Here is a 19,726-nt window from a genome sequence, read left to right as displayed (position 1 = left end):
ATCTGCTAACTCATCCTCACCACAATCCAGTGAGAAAGGCACTATTATTAACACTAATAGTGTTAAGGTGGGAAACTAAAGCAGAGAAAGATTAGAAATGTGCCCAAGGATTGTGATGTTAGGAAAGGATGGAACTGGGGTACAAAGCCAGGATGGCTGTAGAGCCTGTGCTCTTTATCATTCTGCTGGTTATAATGCCCTTTGCCATATTAATAGCAGTCACTATTTGTTCAGGGCTTACCATGGGCCAATAAGAATTGTGCTGAGCACTTTATAGGCACACCTAGTTTTACTGTGCTTTGTGCTTTGTTGTGCTTCACAGATGCTGCATAGGTTTTACAAATTGAAGGTTTGTGGCAACCCTGCATCAAGTTTATCGGCACCAGTTTCCCAACAACATTTGCTCACTGAGTGTCCCTGTGTCACATTTTGGTAATTCTTGCAATGCTTCAAAGCTTTCACCAGCAAAAACATTACGACTCTCTGAAGCCTCAGATGATGGTTAGCATATTTTAGCAACAAAGTACTTTTAAATTAAGACATGTACATAGCTTTTTTAGATATAATGCTGTTGCATGCTTAATAGACTACAGTAGAGTGTAAACATAACTTTTTTTTTTTTTTTTTTTTGCGGTATGCGGGCCTCTCACTGTTGTGGCCTCTCCGGTCACGGAGCACAGGCTCCGGACGCGCAGGCCCAGCGGCCATGGCTCACGGGCCGAGCCGCTCCGTGGCATGTGGGATCCTCCCGGACCGGGCCACGAACCCGTGTCCCCTGCATCGGCAGGCGGACCCTCAACCACTGCGCCACCAGGGAAGCCCATAACTTTTTTTTTTAACGTGTTTATTGGAGTATAATTGCTTTACAACAGTGTGTTAGTTTCTGCTGTATAACAAAGTGAATCAGCTATATTTATACATATATCCCCACATTCCCTCCCTCTTGTGCCTCCCTTCGACCCTCCCTAACCCACCCCTCTAGGTCATCACAAAGCATCGAGCTGACCTCCCTGTGCTATGCAGCAGCTTCCCACTAGCTATCTATTTTACATTTGGTAGTATATATATGTCAGTGCTACTCTCTCACTTCATCCCAGCTTTCCCTCCCCCTACACCCGTCTCCTCAAGTCCATTCTCTACATCTGCATCTTTTTTCCTGTCCTGCCCCTAGGTTCATCAGAAGCATTTTTTTTAGATTCCATATATATGTCATAACTTTTATATGCACCATGAAACCAAAAAAATCATGAGACTGGCTTTATTGTCATGTTTGCTTTTTTGTGATGTCCTGGAACTTAACCCACAATATCTCTGAGGTATGCCTGTACATATGTTATTTCATTACATCAATATGACAATTAAATGAGGTATATGCAATTATTGGCCCCATTTTATAGATAAGAAGACTAAGGTTCAGAGATGACATGCAATTTTCCCAGTTGTCTTTGATCAGAATAAAACTCAAACTCAGATCATTTCACTCAGCAGAACTGTCTAACCCTCTCTCATCATACATCTCAAGGAGGGCTTTTTTTCATCAGTAAATTTTTAACTTCTTTTAACCACTGAGCAATGATTTCTAACTGAAAATAAACATGTGGGATTTGATTTCCAACAGAGATTCCCATTCCTACACTTAAACTTGACTCTCCCACATTTGAGTTACATATTTTAAAGACTTTTTAAACACATTTTATTTTAGAATAGATTTAGATTTACATAAAATTGCAAAGAGAGCTCCCACATACCCTGCACCCATTTCTCCCTATTATTAACATCTTACATCAGTATGGTACTTTTGTTACAATTTAATGAAACTATGTTGTTAACTGAAATCCAGATCTCTAGACTTCTTTGGATTTTACTTAATGTCTTTTTTCTGTTCCAAGATCCCATCCAAGATAGCACATTACATTTAGTCAACATGTTTCCTCAGGCTCCTCTTGGCTGTAACAATTTTTCAAACTTTCCTTGTTTTTGATGATCTTGACAGCTGTGAGGAATAATTAGTCAGGTATCTTGGAGAGAGTCTTTCAACTGGGATTTGTTTGAGTTTATGTCATGATTAGACTTGGGTTGCAGGTTTGGGAAGGAAGACCACATTGGTAAAGTGCCATTCTCATCACATCATATCAAAAGTATATACTATTAACATGACATAACTATTGATCTTAACCATGGCCGAGGTAGTGTTAGTATTCTCCACTGTAAAGCTACTTTCCCCCCTTTCTATACCGTGCTCTTTGGAAGAAAGTTACTATAAGCAGCATACACTTTAAGGAGTGAGGAGTTATGCATGGGAGGTCTGTCTATTCACCCCAATTATTTATTTAATTATTTATTTATATCAATATACACTCAAAAATATTTATTTAATATGCTTGGTTATAACCAAATACTATTTTATTTTGTGGCTCAAATTGTTCCAGCTTTGACAATGGGAAGCTCTTTCAGTTGGATCTTGTGTCCTTTTGACGCTTACCCATCATTGTGTTTTGGTTTTGGTTTTGAGCAATTCATTAAATTCTGGAACTATGAGATGTTCCAGGCTCATCTTGTATATTTCTTGCCAGAACCCTAGAATCAACTATTTTCCCAAAGCTTTTAAATTGAAGAATGGTATTACAAACCAATATCTGAGTGTTAGGTGTGCTTGTTGCTACTGGGTGTCACTGCTTCTAGCCTTTCTTAGCTGACAGAGCAAGGACATATGTGTGTTAACTTGTATGTGTATATACATATGTGTGTGTGTGTGTGTATATATATATATATATATATATAATATCCATCTATATTATATTAATTGAAACATGTATTCATGCTGAGGTCTTCAACTCTAATTTGTTACCACACTGTCATTATAGCCTTCCCCTGTTTGTCTACAGTTCCTCTCTCTAACAACGAGAAATCTGGCTGCACCATCCATTTATTTGTTTACTCCCAGTATAGAGTTATAGCAGTATACTATGGAAGTATAATTGACACACAATATTATGTTAGTTTCAAGTGTACAACATAGGGATTCAGCAGTTATACATACATTACGAATTGATCACAGCAAATCTAGTAACCAGCTGTCACCAAAGTTATTGTGATATTATTGACTAAATTCCCTATGTTGTACATTACATCCACATGTATTATTGATTTTATAACCGAAAGTTTGTACCTCTTAATCCCCTTTACCTTTTTTGCTCAACTCCCCCTCCCCTCCCCTTTGGTGACCAGAAATTTGTTCTCTGCATCTGTGAGCCTGTGTCTGTTTTGTTTTGTTTGTTCATTTGTTTTGTTTCTTAAATTCCACATGTGAGTGAGATCCTGTAGTATTTTTCTTTCTCTGCCTGACTTATTTTACTTAGCATAATACCCTCCATGTCCACCCATATTGTCTCAAATGGCAAGATTACATTCTTTTTATGGCTGAGTAATATTCCACTATATGTGTATGTATAGGTATGAATGTGTGCATGCATGTGTGTATGTATAACAAATCTTCTTTATCCTTTCATCTATCAGTGGGCATTTAGGTTTCTTCCAAATGTTGGCTACTGTAGATAATACTGTAATGAGCCTAAGGGTGCATATACCTTTTCAAATTAATAGTTTTGTTTTCTTCAGGTAAATACCCAGAATTGGAATTGTTAGGTCATACAGTAGTTCTATTTTTAATTTTTTGAGGAGCCTCCATACTGTTTTCCATATAGCTGCACAAATATACCATCCCAGCAACAGTGCACAGAAGTTCCCTTCTCTCCACATCCTCCCTAACACTTGTTATTTGTTATCTATTTGATGATGGCCATTCTGACAGGCGTGAGATGATATCTCACTGTGGTTTTGATTTGCACTTCCTTGATGGTTGGTAACATTGAGCATCTTTTCATGTGTCTGTTGCCATCTGTATGCCTTCTCTGGAAAAATGTCTACTCAGATCCTCTTATTTTTTAATTAGATTTTTTATATTGAGTTTTGTGTGTTCTTTATATATTGTGGACATTAACCCCTTATCAGACATAGTATTTGCAAATATCTTTTCCATTCAGTAGGGAAAGATTTCATTTTAATTTTGTTGATGGTTTCCTTTGCTGTGCAGGAGATTTTTAGTTTATTTTTAAATTTTTATTTATTTTTACTTTTGGTGCCCTTGCCCGAGGAGACAGATCCAAAAAAATATCGCTAGCACCAGTGTCAAAGAGTGTACTGTTTATGTTTTCTTCTAGGAGTTTTATGGTTTCAGGTCTTACAGTTTAGTCTATAATCAATTTTGAGGGTTTTTTGTATATGTTATAACAAAGTAGTCCAGCTTAATTCTTTTGCTTGTAGCCATCCAGTTTTCCCAACACCATTTATTGGACACTCTTTTTTCCCCACTGTATATCCTTGACTCCCCTGTCATAAATTAATTGACCATATGTACATGGGTTTATTTCTGAGCTCTCTATTCTCTTCCATTGATCTATGTGCCAGTTTTTATGCCAGGACCATACAGTTTTGATTATTATAACTTTATAGTACAGTTTGAAACCAGGGAGCATGACACCTCCAGCTTTGTTCTTCTTTCTCAGACTGCTTTGGCTATTCAAGGTCTTCTGTGATTCCATAAATTTTAGGGTTATTTGTTCCAGTTCTGCGGAATATGCCATTGGTATTTTGATAGGAATTACATTGAATCTGTAGATCACTTTGGTTAGTATTCTCCCAATCCATCAGCATGGTATATCTTTCCATTTATTTGTGTTGCCTTCAATTTCTTTTGTTAGTGTCTTATAGTTGTCAGATTACAGGTCTTTCACCTCCTTGGTTAAATTTACTCCTAGGTATTTTATTCTTTTTGATGCATTTATAAATGGGATGGTTTCCTTAATTTCTCTTTCTGATCTTTTCCCACTTTCTCCCTCTTTTAGGTTGTTTCATACATCTAATATTGTTATATTTCCTTTATCACAGTGTGCATTTTATCCTTATACCCAGCTAAGTAAATCTTTTTGTACTTTACATACATCAAAGCTTAGTCTTCTTGCTTGTTGTAAAGTTCTTCAGGTTATAACAACTGTATAGTATCATGAATCCACTATTACAGGATCATAGAAAATAGTTTCTCTGTCCTAAACATTCCCCTGTGTTTCACATATTCAATACTCTTTCCCAAATTACTAGCAGGATTTCTACTGTTTCTATAGTTTTACCTTTTCTAGAATGCCATATAGATGGAATCTTATAATTATGCACTTTTTCAGACTGGCTTATGTCACTTAGCAATATCCATGTCTTTTCATAGCTTGTTAACACATTCATTTTCATTACTGAATAATATTCCATTGTATGAATACGCCACGGTTTATCTACTCACTCATTCAAGGACTTCCTTGTTGCTTCCAGTTTTTTGGGGCTGATTGTTAACACAGCACAGATAAATATTTGCATGCAGGTTTTTGTGTGGACATTAGTTTTCAAATCAGTTGTGTAAATATCTAGGAGTACTATTTCTAGGTTGTATGGGAAGACAATGTTTAGCTTTGTAGGAAACTGCCAAAATGTCTTCCAAAGTGGCAGTGTCATTTTGCATTCTCATCAGCAATGCATGAGAATTTCTGTTGCTCCGTATCTTCACCAGCAAATTAGTATTATCAAGTTTTCTTTTAACCTTAGCCATTCTAGTAGATGTGTAGTGGTATCTCATCATTGTTTTTTTTTGTTTGTTTGTTTTTTGTTTTGTTTTCTTGGGTTTTTTTGTGGTACGTGGGCCTCACACCGCTGCGGCCTCTCCCATTGCGGAGCACAGGCTCTGGATGCGCAGGCTCAGCGGCCATGGCTCATGGGCCCAGCTGCTCCGCGGCATGTGGGATCTTCCCGGACCGGGACACGAACCCGTGTCCCCTGCATCAGCAGGCAGACCCTCAGCCACTGCGCCACCAGGGAAGCCCTCATCATTGTTTTAATTTTTATTTATGCAATGAAAAATAATATTGATCATTTTTTCATATGTTATTTGTCTTCTGTATATCTCCTTTGGTGAAATGCCTATTCAGATTTTTTTTGCCCATTTTTAATTGGGTTGTTTGTTTTCTTATTGTTGAGTTTTGAGAGTTCTTTGTATATTAGGAATACAAGTCCTTTACCAGATTTTTTTTTTCTTATTTTTTTTGTGGTACGTGGGCCTCTCACTGCTGTGGCCTCTCCCATGCGGAGCACAGGCTCCAGATGCGCAGGCCTAGCGGTCACGGCTCACAGGCCCAGCTGCTCCGTGGCACGTGGGATCCTCCTGGACTGGGGCACGAACCCGTATCCCCTGCATCAGCAGGTGGACCCTCAACCACTGAGCCACCAGGGAAGCCCACCAGATATGTTTTGAAAAAAATTTTTCCAAGTCTGGGGCTTGCCTTTTCATCCTGTTAACAATGTCTTTCACAGAACAGAATTTAAATTTTTTTTAATGTGATATATATTATGAGTTGAATTGTGTTCCCTCAAAATATATGCCCAAGTTCTAACCCCTACCATCTATGAATGTGACCCTATTTAGAAATAGGTTTCCTTCATACATAGTCAAGTTGAGATGAGGTCATACTGGATTAGGGTGGGCTCTAAATACGACTGGTATCTTTATGAGAAAAAAGAGAGCGAAATTTGAACACATACACAATGAAGAAAGCCTTTCGATGATGGAGGCAGAGATCAGAGTAAAGCATCTACAAGCTAAGACAACAAGGTGTGCCAGTAGCTACCAGAAGCTAGGGCTGAAGGAAGGATGCCTCCCTAGAGCCTTCAGAAGGAGCATGCATCTGCCAACACCTTAATTTTCGACTTCTAGCCTCCAGAAATGTGAGAAAATAAATTGCTGTTATTTTAAGACTCTTGGTTTGTATTACTTTGTTATGGTAGCCCTGGTAAACTGATACAGTCCAACTTTTCATTTTTGTTTCCTTCAAGGATCATGCTTTTGGTGCTGTATCTAAAAACTCATCACCAAATCCAATGTAACCTAGATTTTCTATGTATTTTTTAGAACTTTTAGAGCTTTTCATTTTACATTTACATACATGATCTTTATTTTTTTTTTTTTTGCGTTACGCGGGCTTCTCACTGTTGTGGCCTCTCCCGTTGTGAAGCACAGGCTCCGGATGCACAGGCTCAGCGGCCATGGCTCACGGGCCTGGCCGCTCCACGCCATGTGGGATCCTCCTTGACCGGGGCACGAACCTGCATCCCCGGCATCGGCAGGAGGACTCTCAACCACTGTGCCACCAGGGAAGCCCTACATGATCTATTTTGAGTTAATTTTATGAAAGGTGCAAGGTGTGTATCTAGGTTCAATATTTTGTATGTGGACATACAATTTTTCCAACACTATTTGTTGAAATGACTATCCTTTCTCAATTGAATTGCCTTCGTACCTTCGTCAAAACTCTCTAAACTATATTTGCTTGGGTCTAAACTACACTTTTTAATACTTGCTTATTTTCCATACATGATATAATCCATTAAATTCTTTCATAATTTTTTTATGTTTGCAACAGAAGATTTTATTGCTCTTCCTTTCCTCTAGATCATTCATCAAAAAGAAGAACTTCAATTTCTCTAGGCACTACACAAAAATGGTGGTATAAATTTCTTGCATCAACTGAAAATGATTCATAATCATTTTCTCATTTGTACCTTCAGGCATTGAAGAAGATAAACTCTCCTTTGGAGTTAGAGATTTAGAAAAATACATACTATGAAATTTTAAATATTGGGATGTGTGCTTTCTATATCAGCTGTGGAGGAATTTTGCATTAGGGAGAAATGAGAAAAGAAAAGAATTTATTATGAAATATGAGGTCCTGCTCTATAGGATGACTCATCTTATGACCTCATGAAAATGCAGTAGTAACAGAACACTCCTCTTCCCCCTCCACCCCCTGACGCACAAACCACTGTGAACAACACAAATGTTATAAAGCAAGGTTCAAAAGGATGAGGACTTCATCTTTTCTGGTGACTGTTGTATTCCTTACTCTAAGCACGAAGTCACACAAAAGATGAAGTTATTAGCTTGAATAAGCTAAAATAAAGTGGGTAACATATTGATGGACCAAGGGCTGAATCTGGGTCACAGGTGTGTTTTACGTGTCTCACACTTAAAAAGTTAAGAAAAAATAGTATTTTTTAAAAAAACATAATTAGTTTCCAACATTTTAACTGGGAATGATTCTTATAAAAATCCAGATTTCAGTCTTAGCTTGACAAAATTCAAAATATTCAGCAACACTGAGCCTTTATTCCCATTGAAACTATACTCAACAGTTGTCCTCCATTTGGAGAGGGCAGGTGGTCTACAGTTTGCCACAAATCTCACCTCTCCTACTTGTCAAACACATGGCCAGATTTAATAATTTACCTTATCTGCCGGATTCTCATAAACATATTTGAGTTTTCAACCCTTTTTACATAAACTTGAGTGTCTCACTATTTACAGAGATTTCTAGGAGATTGGGAGAACAAACAAATTTTCTCATAATAGTTTTCATAGTAAGAAAATGTCATTTGTTGAAAATTAGAGCTATGCCAGGCCATACTGTATACTTTATGCTAACTACTTGGCATGAAATATATGCTTTATTCTTGACAAAAATCCTAGGTAGTAGCTACAGTTGTTCCTTTTTATAGCTGAGACCTAATCGTCTTGCTCAAAGGAATACCAAGTATTAGGCAGAAGAGGGAGAGAATCTCAAATCTGAACTCATAACCATCTCACCATGATTTGAACCACCTTGTCAGCCCCTTGAGAGCAGGATGAATTCATTCCTGGTGACTTGTGGTCATTCACATTCATTTTTTAAAAAATTTAATCAATTTTAATTTTATAATTTGATGAGTTTTGACAACATATCCAGCCATGTAACCACCAGCACATGGCATAGAACATTTTAGTTACCCCCAAATTTCCACGCTACGCCTTTGCAGTTAATTCCTATCATCCCACCTTGCCCTAAGCAACCATTTATCTGCTCTTTATCACCTAATTTTGCACAGTACAGAATCTAATACACATGAAATCATATAATATGCAATCTTTTATGGATGACCCTTTCATTTTCACATGTTTTTGAAATTCTTCCAGGTTGTTGCACGTTAGTAGTAGTTCGTTTCTTTTTTTCTGAATAGCATTATTTCCTATGGACATAACCACAGTTTATTCACAAATTTGGCAGATACTGGCTTTTTAAATAAATTTTGGCTATAATGAATAAAGCTGTCATGAAGATTCAAACACAAGTCTTTTGTCAACAATGTTTTGATTTCTATTGTTTTCATTAATACATGAATCAGAAGGTAAATATTTAACTTTGAAAGAAACTGACAAATTGTATGCCAAAGTGGGTGTACTACTTTACATTCCAAGTCACAGTTCATGAGATTTCCAGTTATTGCATGTACTTTCCAAGATTTGGTATTGTCTTCTGAATGGTAACAATTATAGAGTGTGCTTAGTACTAGCTATAGTGATTTTAATTTAAATTTCACAAATCACTAGTGATGTTGAGTGTTTTCTTCATGTGCTTATTTGCCATCAGTATATTTTCTTTTCTGAAGATTCTCTTGAAATTTTTGTCCGTTTAAACCCCTCTTGTTATTGAATCAAAAAGCCTCTTTATAAATTCCACATTCATTCTTAGTGCTCTGGTGTGAGTGTAATGAAAAGTCTAGACAGATTCAAAACAACTTTACTACATACTAGCTCTGCAACCTTGGCATGTCCTTTAACCCCTTGCTTTACTTACATGTACAATGTTGAGAGTAAATAGTAACCTTACTGCTTGCCATGAATATTCAAGAAAATGTAGTTAAAGCTCGTATACATTTCTTGCTACAAAGTCAATGCTCAATCTGTGGTCACTGTTGTTCTTAAATATATGTCACAGAGAAGTATATTTTACAGTTAGAGAATGAAAAGAACAAGGTCTCCAGATGACTAAGAGTGAGACATAATAATGGGCATTTTTCTCAGATGAAATGGATGGTGGAGAAAAGAAACAGGGATCATGGGAAGCAAGGAAATTCCAGGCATTACTGACCTTTGAGGGATGCAAATTCTGGGTTGATTCCAAATTCCAAATTACTGGCCCCAGGGCTGACCACAAGAGACTTAATAACAACAGAACAATGCCAAAAAACCTAAAGCCTTGTAACTTCACACTTCTTTATTTTCCTAAACATGCAAATAATTTTCTGCAAGGTATCCTGCCATGTGTCACATAAGAGGCAGTTAGCTTTCAGTTATAAATTTCATCAAAGAGTTACTGAACATATACCATGTTCAAGGCACTGTGCTAGGTGCTGAATATACTGTAATGAATAAGACATAATTCTGGCCCTCTTTCCAATTGCTCATTGTGAGAGTTTGGGTAAGTGGGGTGGATTCAAGTAAACAGTCAATGACAGTACAGCAGATTCAGGAAAAGTTATCTGAGCAAAAAATAGGAGCAAGGCTTATAAGATCAAAGAAGACTTCTTGGACAAATGAAATTTAAGGAGGGAACAGGGACCATGGGAAGTGAAGCAATACCAAGCTTTGTTGAGCAATATGAGTAAGTCGGGAATAATGGCCCAGAGAAGAGAGAGTGCTCCAGCTAGAGAAAACAGCATGTGCAAGGACCTAGAAGTGAGAGAGCTCATGATTTGTTTGTGGAATTTTGAGTAATTCAGAAAGCCCTGAATTTAGGCATAAAGAATTAAGAAAGGAACAGCTCAAGAAGGACCTTGTGAACTATATTCAAGTGTTTGGAATTTATTCTCAAGGCTATGGGGAATCACTGAAGTTTTTAAGAAATACACATCTGAAGAGAAATGCTCTGGCTTCCATGTGGCAAAGGATCAGAAGATGGTGGGGAGAAAATATCAAGGCAAAAGATCAACTGGGAAAGGCTTGCAGTAACCATGTTGATTCAACCTACTCAGCCTCCTTTATGGTTTCTGTAGCACACACTGTGATGTGATGCTCAGATCCCTCTTTCATGAAGGACTTTTTGTCCCAGCTTCTGGAGTGCTGTCAGCAGACATCAGGTGTCAGCCCCATCGGGAATGATCTCAGCTGCAGAGAGCTGCCTGGCCCAACATCACACCTTCCTGGGCATCCAAAGGCCCACATCTAGCGACCACTTGATTTGTCAATATAAAGGTTGGGTCACCTGTGCCCAACACCTGACAATGCTGGAGTATCACTCTAGGTCCAGAACTTCATGTTGGGTCAACTGAAGGTCAACTTTGGGTCAGCATCAATTCAACTTCTCTCCCTGTTCAATTATGCATCCTTCTCCTCTTTTACAGGTTTGATCCTAAGGGCACTTCTTTTTTAAAAATTCCTAGACTTCAGACTAGCACACTAGACTTCAAATCTGAATGTGCTTTCTGTGGAACTGAATATGCTTCCTCTAACAGTTTCCTTCCACATAGAAACACCATCATGCAGGACAGATGAGACAACATGCCTCCATAAACACCTTTTTAATTATTTACATCAATAATGACTAACAATCGTAGAACAGAAGAAGTTCTAAGATCCAAATGAATTATTCTTTTCTGGAAAGTTGCCAAATATGCTCGTTAAAATAATCTAGGCCACTGAGTCAGTACTCATCAACCCAGAATGGGTTACAATATTGAGGATAAGGGATAAGACCATATGACTTGGAGTTCTTAAATTTTTTAAACGAGAAATTCTTTATCCACACTGTACACAGTTACATAAACAGTTCTACAATTCTACTGATAACTTTGTATGGGCAATATTATGTCACTTTGATGATTTCACAGCATTAAGACCTTTGCTTTCCATGTCAAGATTATTAACTCAACTTTTATTGGGTAGCTTCTAGTGCTTGTCATTATTTACAAATACCATAGGGGATACTGAAGTCATTTTCTGACTAGTCATATATTCGTACCTCGTGTAACTTGTTTACTTGTTACTTATCCTGATTCATGTAGTTTAAATAATAGAGCTTTGAATCTCTGCAGTGATACTCTAGTTCCACATTTAATGCTGTATTTTGCTGAAGCTCTAGTAACTTATGAGTGAAATTTCTGCTTGAGGATACCATTCAACTATACTGGCCTAAAAAATGAGAGTTACTGGGTGGATGAACTTTCTTTTGACAGATATATTGAAAAGTGTGCTGTCCAAACAACAAACATGTTTTTCATTCCATGAGAGCAGAAAATACATCAGAGCTTCCCAATCCTTTTGCTGTGTTTGAGTAACTGGGAAGCCTAGATACTGATTTCCTCAACTTCTGGGCTGGTTGCCTATCCTAGGCTGGTTGCTTTTGGCTACGAGCAGCCTCATTCATTTTGCCCGATATGCCATACAGAAGTGGAAACATCTGTGATACACTGGAATACAGGGCAGCAAACTTAGACTATACAAGTGAAAAAGTGAATATTTAAGTTGAAATCTCTATATGTACAGTCCTCCAAAAATTTTGATTTCTAAATTCCTCTGATGACAAACTTATTTTAAAATTATTTTATTATGAAAACTCAAGTCTAAAACAGTAATTAGGTTAAAATAGAAACACAGTAACCTAATTTACTCTCACTAATTAGGTGAGTAGTTAAAAGTCAAGGCCCACTTTGTAGTGTTTCCGAAACATATTTGAAGGTGGAACCCTTTTTCAATGAGCCATTGCAAAATGGTGATGGAAGTGCAGTCTGTTTTGCTGCAAACAAAAGTGAACTAAGAGAAGTTAACTATTTATTTCTTGATGGTCCAAGTGTTGACAGAGTACAGAACAGAAGTACCCCCAGGGTGTGAATAAAAGTAATGCATGCCAGATAGAAACAAATGATTGAATCATTGTGCTGTAGAATTTTAAAGCTGGAAGAATTCTTTAGAGATCATAAGACTCAAGCATTTCACTTATCACATGTGACAACTGAGATTGTCTGTGTTCACATAGCAAATTGATAGGAGAACCAACCATATTCATTTGTTAAATGAATGAACTAATAAGCAAATGTGTAAATAATGCTGTTTAAAACCGTATTTTGTTAAGAAAAGAAGAATCAGAGAAATTACTGATGAGAATTTGAAAAAAATTAGGTATTAGTAATTGCTTAACTAGAACAGATATTTGATAAGAGAAAGTCTTAGTATAAAGCTCCTAAGGAGATTTCCAGAAACAGAGAACATATAGAAATGAGACTGATGGATGAATGCCATGAGGCCAGAATCTCAGAGACAGCAAAGAACACTCTTTTTAAACGCAGGTATAGTACAGTATGTATTTTCATGTTATATATTTTACGATGTTATATATTTAATAGGTTGTATATTGTACTCCTTTCATACATTTACATTATAATATACACAATACAGTATTTTAACCTTTTTGTTTTGAAATACTGTAAGCTTAAAAATGTTCTATGAAACAATATAAAAACACTATAAAACTCATGTACCCTACTTAAATCTTACTTTTTGCTATATTTGTAGTTACCTTTTAATTATTCTTGAATCAGACACATATAATGTGAATAATTTTCTGTCAGTCTACACTTGCCTATTCATTTTCTTAGTGGTGGCTTTTGAAGAGTTGAAATTTAAATTGTGATTAAACTAAATATATCAGTCTTTCTTTTATGGTTCATGTTTTCAGGTCCTCTCTAAAAGGTCCTTGCCTACTCCAAGATCAGAAAGATATTCTCCTATGTTTCATTCTAGAAGCTTCATACTTTTAGCTGTTATGTTTATATGTATGACCCATCTGAAGTTAATTTTGTATACAGTGTGAGGTAGAAGTCAAGATTGATCATCATTTGTAGAAAAGAATTTTCTTTTCCCCACTAAATTTCATTGGCATCTTTGTCAAAATTAATTGCCTATAAATTTTAAAAGCTCTTTTTAGACTTTCTATTCTTGTCTATCAATATGTATATCCCTATACCAAAACCATACTGTCTTGGTTATTGTAGTTTTGTAATATGTCTTGAAAACAGGTAATGTAAATTGTTCAAATTTGTTCTTCTTTTTATGTCTTTTTAAAAAAAAGTTAATCTAGGTTATTTGCATTTTCAAATAATTTTAGAATCAGTTTATCAATTTCCACCAAAAAAAAATAGAGATTTTTATTGAGATTGCATTGATTCAATAGGTCAACTTGAAGAAAGTTTGCATCTTAAAAAAATTTGGATTTTCCAGTCTTCAAAAATAGTACATTTATTTATTCACATAGGTCTTCTTTTAATAGTTTTTTATTTAAATTTCACTTTTCTAGATATCAAGATTTTGACCCTGCTCTCCTTTTATTTGAATTTGTCTGCTATATAGTTTCATAGCCTTTTATTTTTAACCTTTCTGAATCTCTTCAAGTGTCTTTCATTATACAGATAGGTTTGGAATTTGTATTGTTAACCAACACGACTTTTTAAAATAGGTGAGCTATGCCCATTTACATTTAATATATTAAATATGTTTAGTCTCAATTCTGTCATTTTAATGTATTGTATCAATGCATACAAGCCTTCAACAGAATTAGCTTTTGAAAATATGTTCCATTTCACTTGATCTATTTCATAATGTAAGACATGATTATATGTTCAAATAATATCCTTGATAATGATACCTTTATATAATACCATTAGTGCCCTTTGTGGGGGGTGCTTTTGTCTACTGTTCTCTACTATGAGTAATATTGAACTACTTAACTCCCATACCTCTCCTATAGGATCTGATTTAAATAGATAACAACTTAAAAAACTAGTTAAGAACATAAAGCTATCACAATTATCAGACTTCTCATGTACTGTCCCATTCCCCTCCAGTTTTTGATAATTATATTCTATTTAAAGTGTCAACATGCAGCCATTTCATCACTGAGGTTTAGCTCTAGGAATAAAGATATATTTAATGCTTATCACCAGACTATAGTCTGGATTAACCTTTGGACTTGAGGTCATGTTATATATGTATACATATACATGGTTATAAATGTTATATACATGGTATACATATTATATACATGTTATATATATATGGTCATGTTATATACATCCCTGGCACATAGTAAATGGTATGAAAATGGCACAGTAACAACTCTAAATCATGACTCTGCCACTTACTAGCTCTATATGACTGTGAGCAAATTAACTCAGTTCCATGAGCCTTAGTTTCCTCATCTGTCATGAGGATTAGTAATGCCTATCTCATAGAACTGTTGCAAGGACTATTAGTCACGTCATTAAAATATCTATCATAAGACTTATCCAAATCAGGAAGCCAGTATTCTTTTGAATGAGTAAAAAAATACTGAAAGAGAATTAAGCACAACTGAACTGGATTCAAGTTTCAATTGTCAAGAATCTACAAAGTACAAAATATTTTTTTCTGAATATATTTAAGAACTATATGAATGTACAAATAACTCTGTGTTCCCAAATCCATTCTTTCATAGTAGTGGTCCCAAAGGTCTAGATGTTGCTTGGGTCAGCTAATCAATTAGTTATTTCTTCAAGCTGATCACTGGTTTGTTGCTGTTTATTTGTTTGAGCCTAGCATAAAACCATTGATGGAAACTTGGGCTTCGACGCTGTTAGGACCATGGCATTTTGTCAACACAATACAAATCTCCCACTCCATCCATCTGATTTTTTAAGCTCTAGGACCACAGTTAACATTGGGAATAGCTCAGTCTTGGAGTCAAGCAGTTATAGATTCAAGCCTTAGCTCTATCACTAACTAGTTGTATGGACTAGGAGAATTATTTTACTTCTCTAAGCTTCAGGACTTGACAACAATAATCTTTATAATGTTGTCAGTATGGACATCTTTATAATGTTGTCAGAGTTGAAAAACGTTTGTAAAGCACCCTCATAGAAAAGGAGAAAAATACAATATAAGCTACATCTCAGTATAGAGGTGGTGCTTAAAGGTTGTTTCTGATGCTCACCTAACAGAAATGGTGACGTCAACACCACTCCCTTAAGTTAACCACATAACCCTGATATGATTACAAGCACATGAGAATAGTGGACACTAAAATTGTGTGGCAGTGCTTCATTTAGGTCATCATCCAGAACACTCAGAGTCTTATATTGCTTTTACACTATAATCTAATAGAAATTAAGCTTGTTTTAAATTCTTATAGTGATTTAATGGTCTCCTAAGATCACATCTGTAAACCCTGGGCTGGGAATCACAGTTTACTGTATCTTTCTTTCTTTCTCTCTGAGTGACGTGGGAAATGTGGCAGCTACAATTGGGCAGCCATCTGCGAGCTTGATGGAAAGCACTGTGTGGTCTGCTATATCTTTATACAGAAACATTCATTAATAGAATTCACTCTGGATTCACCAACGTTTAATTAACTGGATTAATTGAATTTCCACTGATTACGAAAAGTGTAACAGCACCAACTTGAAGGGACTACTTTATTGTTACAATTAAAAGGGCTTCATTTCATGATGATGATGCTTGTCCTGTAAAACCCCAAGGATGTATTCAGGGACAAGTGAGTTTACTGGAAATGATCATCAGTGCTGTGTGTCTTTGTATTCATTCTCTAGCACTCAGGATACCTCTGTTGGAGCTGTATAATTATATTCAGTGACTATCATCAGAGTGTGATGGAACTGATACGCTGCTTTATTTTTACCTTCCTAATTTGGCTTCCATTTGGAAATATGGAGGTAAAAGGACATTTTCTTCTAAAAACAGTAAAGTTGTTTCTGATTAAGAAAATAAAGTAGGCTACTTATCGAAAATTGGCAAAATAGAGCAAAAGAAATAAAGATAACACATAATGGCTAACATATATTGAGCACCTAATACATGCCATGTGGTATCCCAATACTTTATTTGCAAAATTTTATGAAGCGGGCTTCCCTGGTGGCGCAGTGGTTAAGAATCCGCCTGCCAATGCAGGGGACACGGGTTTGAGCCCTGGTCCAGGAAGATCCCACATACCACGGAGCAACTAAGCCCGTGAGCCACAACTACTGAGCCTGTTCTCTAGAGCCCACGAGCCACAACTACTGAAGCCCGTGCGCCTAGAGCCCGTGCTCTGCAACAAGAGAAGCCACCACAATGAGAAGCCTGCACACCGCAACAAAGAGTAGCCCCCACTCACCACAGCTAGAGAAAGCCCATGCGCAGCAACAGACCCAATGCAGCCAAAAATAAATAAATTTATAAAAAATTTTATGAATCAAATTCTCATTAACAATCCTCTGAAAGCATTATCACTATAATTATTCACTTTATATAGTAAAGGAAATTAAGCCTTTGAGAGGTGAAGTAACTTGTCCAAAGTCACACAAAAATGTATGCGTAACTCCACCTTTCAGAGACAAGCACTCAATATTTTAATAGTTTCCCCCCATGCATATATCTTGTTTGTATCATGACTATGCTAGACAAGATAAATATTTTATTTCTGTCCATTTTTATAGCAAAATTTTGGAATGAATTTAATCATTCCTGTTATGGAGATGCCAAAACTAAGATGCAGTTTGATTAATCTGCTCAGGGGCATATAAGTAGTACGTGTTAGAGCCCAGATTTTAACCCATGTAACTCTGACTCCAAAGCATATAGTCTTTCCAATATGCATCACTGCCCCATTTTCTCAATATTAAAGTTATATAAGTGCTGAGATTTAAGCCTTCGACTTCCAGACACCAAGACTATGTTCACTGGGTCATTCTCACATTTAAAGATTCACATTCTGTGGGATCAAAGTAGGTCTGCCCTCATGGGACACATTTCTCTCTATATAGTATAGAAAAGACATGAAACATAGGAGAGTGCTACTTTAATCTCCTTAAATTTCATTATTGGGATGAAATTGTGGAATTTTGTTAACAAGTAGTTTATTTAGCATAATTCATTTCATTTGCATTGGAAGAAATCACCTTTGGTACTCCCACTCACCACTGCATGAGGTTTAGCTGGAAAACCCATTTTAGAAGATAATTTAGCAGGAGGTTTTTAGAGCCTTAGGAATCTTTCCTTAATTTTTAGTAAAGTTATGCATGTTATATAGTTTTTTACAATGAAAGTCATAGGGTATACATAGGCCTTATCCTTCTTTTTAAAAACATATTATACTAACTTTATGAGTATCTCTCCATATTACTTAAGAAGTTTTGTAAATAAAACCATCAGTGCATTTTACTTAGATAATATAAAACAGCACCTGACATAGTAGAGACTCAGATAATATTTGTTGAATGAATAAGTGACTTTGGGAGTACTAATAATTAATCCATCTTCTATTGAGGACATGTAGAAGTTTCCTAATTTATAACTATGATAAACTACACTGTCATGAATGATGGCAGATTGAATACATAAAACTATTTCCACTAACTTTGGAAACTTCACTGAAAATGACAGTAAAGGGATTTTTAACAGCATAAATATAGACCCAGAGATAAAAAGAATATGCCAAGAGATGACAGGAACAAACTTTTGGAAGTTGGAAAGCAAAAGGATGAGTAGCAATTGAGTTAATAGATATGCAAATGTGAAATAAGCTGGCAGTGGGAAAAATGGAAAAGCAAACCAATCTGCACTGTAGAACCAATCAAAGATTCAGAAATCAGTGGCAGCAGGTACCTCTGCAAGCAAAAGATGCTGCTATAGAAAGAATGACTGGTTCAAAGATGCAACTCTATTTTCAGATGACTGTCCTTTCTACCCCAAGGAAAGAGTCAGTTCTCTGGAAGGAAAACACAGGGTGTCTTTACAGTAGGGGTATGCAGCACAGCTGAGGGTAACGTACCACAGTGAACATACAACTGGTCACTTCCAGGCAAATCACGTGTAACCACTAATCATCACAATATTAATAAAATAATAAAAAATTAGTGGGAGAAAGGGAAGTGGGCTTACTCTCTTCTCCTGTCTTTCATCGGTCAAGCCAAGAGAGGCCTCTGCCTTGAACTTATTTTATTAAAGGTCCTGCCAAGCATAACCACTCACCAAAATAGGAATTTATTACCAAACACACGGGCACTCAGCTCTGGCACAGAGCAACCCTTAACCCTAAAGAGTCAGTCTCATAGCTGATACCACACAGGCCCCAGGGAAATACTTTTCTGCATCTCTTATCCTATGAATCATCTTTATTCAGAGCCTGTGGTGGGCCACTGCTGATGCATAAGTGAATACAATGCAGAGTGTTATACAATTTTGTAGTGTTTGCAACAGTGACATATGGCGGTTTAAAGATATTTTGCAATAGTAAACAATGAATATGCCGCTTAAATTTGTATAAATTACATGTAGATCTGAATATAAAATAGGTGAATATTACTGATTGTTTACACTCGCAACTAGATGAAATTTGAACACTCCCACGGAAAGTACTTTTGTTTAATAAAAATATTTAATGATTTAATCAAAATTTTTAAATGAAATAAATATTTTAAGATTTAACTAAGCAAAACTTAATACTTGATTTGTTTTCCTTTTAACTTTAATAGAAAAATAAATAACTAATTTTATATTAGTTATTTCAAAGAAAACAATCTTTTTGAAAACATAAGTGAAAATAGTTTTATTTTACATTTATTTTAATCTACTCTTTGATAAAATACACTCAAGTTGTGTACACTTGAGTATACCTTATTTTATTCTTTAATCTTTTAGAGTACTATTATGAGTTCAACCCAACTTATATAAAAATCTTGATTATAATAATTAGGTTTTTCTGATTTCAGCAAATCTAAGTATAAAGCAAAA

Source organism: Delphinus delphis, chromosome 3 (genome assembly GCF_949987515.2).
Source record: "Delphinus delphis chromosome 3, mDelDel1.2, whole genome shotgun sequence".
NCBI classification, from domain to species: Eukaryota; Metazoa; Chordata; class Mammalia; order Artiodactyla; family Delphinidae; genus Delphinus; species Delphinus delphis.
This window is presented reverse-complemented; position numbering follows the sequence as displayed.